Below are 3,398 nucleotides of genomic sequence, written 5' to 3'. Positions count from 1 at the left end.
TTTTTCAGTATGAGTTGCAGCAACTTCACCAAAATGTTGATATTTTTTCAACCCTTTTTACTCATCTTTACAAGGGGTGCCAATAAATGTGGAGAGCACTGTATATACTATTACAAACTAACAGTTTAGAATGATCTTGCTATTGAAGACCGACAACTTGGAAATGAATTACCTAACAAGAAAAATGCAGGGACGAAGAAACTTTTGATCCAAAAAACAATACAGCTAATTGTCATTGTGATTATCGGTGGAAATGATATCACTTGCGTTCTTTGGAGTAAGATAAATGTTTATATAAGCTTATTATTATTTACTGATGGAAATCACAATACAGTATACAGTTATGTGCAAAATAATAGCAGTCTAACATCACTAATGTGTTTTAATTACTGATTTTGGCAGAAAAGGTAATACAGCATGGGAAAAATAGGTGTAGCCGAGTAATGGCCAACAACAGTCATGACATACACTCTGCTAATTGGGTGTAATTGACTCATTTAATGAAAGGGGCGTGTTCAAATTAATAGCAGTGTGGAGTTCAATTAGTGAGGACATTCATTCTGTGAAGAAACAGGTGTCAATTATGGCCCTTATTTAAAGAAGGAGGGCAGCAAATGTTGTAGCTGCTGGTTTTAGCCCTTGCTCAGTGAGTAAACCGGGTCGTTCCAGACATTGTACCGAAGGAGAAAGAACTTTGATCAAGAAGTTGATTGGAGAGGGGAAAACATGTAAAGACATGCAGAAAATAATTGGCTGCTCAGCGAAAATGATCTCAAATGCTTTAAAATGGCAAACAAAACCCGAAACACGTGGTAGGAAAAGAAATCCTACCATCCGCGTAGATCATAGAATAACCAGAATGGCAAAGAAGCATCCAACGATCAGCTCCAGGGAAATCAAAGGAGATCTTCCGTTACCTGTGAGTACTGCAACAATCAGAAGACGCCTACGTGAAGCAAGAAACCCTCGTAAAGTACCATTGCTGAAAAAAAGACGTGTTGAAAAGGTTACAGTTTGCCAAAGAACACATTGACTGGCCTAAAGAGAAGTGGCGCAACGTTCTATGGCCAGATAAGAGCAAGATTGTTCTTATTGGGTCTGAAGGCCACGGACAGTTTGAGACGACCCGTAAACGCTGAATTCAAGCCAGAGTACACTGTGAAGACTGTAAAACATGGAGGTGCAAACATAATGGTTTGGGGATGTTTCTCATACTTTGGAGTCGGGCCCATTTATCGCATACCAGGCACCATGGACCAGTTTGAATCGATCAGAATACTGGAAGAGGTCATGTTGCCTTATGCTGAAGAAGAAATGCCCTTGAAATGGGTGTTTCAGCAGGACAACGACCCCAAACACACCAGCAAGCGGGCAACATCCTGGTTCCAGACCAGCAAGATTGAGGTTATGAAGTGGCCAGCCCAATCTCCAGACCCCAATCCGATTGAGAATTTGTGGAGTGACATCAGAAATGCTGTCTTTGATGCAAAACCCAAGAATGCAGAAGAACTGTGGAATGTAGTCCGGTCAGCTCGGGCTGGAATATCTCTTCGCAGGTGTCCGATGTTGGTTGACTCCATGCCACGTCGATATAAAGCAGGTATCAGAAATAAAGGTTATACAACTAAATATTAGTTCAGTGATTAACAGGAAAGCTAAATCTGTAAACAAATTTCTGTTTATACTGTAAATATTCGAGTTTGTAAATGAAAATGCGGACACTGCTTTTTTTTTGAACAGCCTGTTATTCTTTATTTTCAGTTTAAAATTGATATTTTGTTCACGTTTTCATTTGGAATTGAATGTGCAGTGCTCCCAGTGCCTTTGTGTATACGGAAATAACACTATTATGAGGATTGAGCTTTTTCTCAGTTGTTTTAAACGCAGTTATTATTTTGTACATTATGAATGCTATTACCTATAGGGATCCAAGCACTAAAGTCATGTGTTCTATGGGTGGAAAATTCAGGAAAAGTTAAGCAAACGAAGCCGAAAATCTTCAAATCTAATCACAATTCAGAGTTTATTCCAAGGCAGATTAGATGCTCACAAATACCTTCAACATAATATTTTTCAGCAAACAAGTTCTTTAGGAGGAATTACAGTGACGACGCGATGGGGAGGAAAAAGCAGCATAGAAGTTTCTTCAGGATTAGATACAGAGCAAAATAGTTTGCTATAATACATTACAATATTATTCATCGTTTTAGACGATAACACCGTTATGAATGTTCAAAAAAGCATTTGGGTTTAATAAGCTGTTACTGAAAAAGGAGCTGTGTGTTATGAAGGTCTTGAAGGACTCTCTATCCTTATCATCCTGCCAGGCTCACGGTGGAACAACAAGAAGAAACTGAAGCAAACGTAAGTTAATTAATACAAAAATAAAGGTTCGTCACAAGCTGGTCTCCAATACACATCCATCACGAATGTAATCAGGTTAAAAGGCACAAGGAAAAGCAACAAAGACCAAAATAATTCACTTGCGGTGTGAGGCAAAATGACGAGGGCGACAGATTAAAATAATAAAACCAAGCTGCTTGATTTTCAGCGGTGTTTATAACTTTATATGACCGTGACCCTTCTTTAGGGCCGTGGTGAATCAGTGGTTAAGATGCTGGGTTACTAATCAGACGGCTGGGGGTTAGCTGCTACTGTTGGGCCCTTGGACGAGACCCTTCACAAAACCGACTCAGCCCAACCCACATCGACCCCACAGGGCGGTGGGAAAAGGTGTCAATAACCAACCAGTGTGACCCTTTTTGTGCCCTTTTCATTAATTTATTTGGTTTATTTTTGTGGTGTGTGTTTTGTTCCTCTGTATTATTTTCTGCTTTGCTGTTCTGTATCGGTCAGTATACTGTATCTTGACATTTTGTTATTCACGTTTCAGTACTGTGTGTTATATTTGAAACATGTATAAACACAAAAATAAAAAAAAAATTCAACCAGTTTAATTTCCAAACTTAAAGATAGGCAGTCTGATCTGTCTGGCTGCATAAGTGTGTTTATGAATGTTTGCACATGAGAGAGATGTGCACACACAGAAAGAAACACGGGGGGACACAGAGAGAGAGAAAACAGAGGGAGAGAGAGAGAGAGAGAGAGGGATACAGAGAGATAGATACACAGAGATAGAGGTACAGAGAGATAGAGATAGATACAGAGAGAGATATACAGAGAGATCGAGAGAGATACAGAGAGAGATATACAGAGAGATACAGAGAGAGATATACAGAGAGATACAGAGATAGAGGTACAGAGAGATAGAGATAGATACAGAGAGAGATATACAGAGAGATACAGAGAGAGATATACAGAGAGAGATATACAGAGAGATACAGAGAGAGATATACAGAGAGATACAGAGATAGAGGTACAGAGAGATAGAGATAGAT

This window comes from Neoarius graeffei, chromosome 22, assembly GCF_027579695.1.
Source record: "Neoarius graeffei isolate fNeoGra1 chromosome 22, fNeoGra1.pri, whole genome shotgun sequence".
Classification (NCBI taxonomy): Eukaryota; Metazoa; Chordata; class Actinopteri; order Siluriformes; family Ariidae; genus Neoarius; species Neoarius graeffei.
This window is presented reverse-complemented; position numbering follows the sequence as displayed.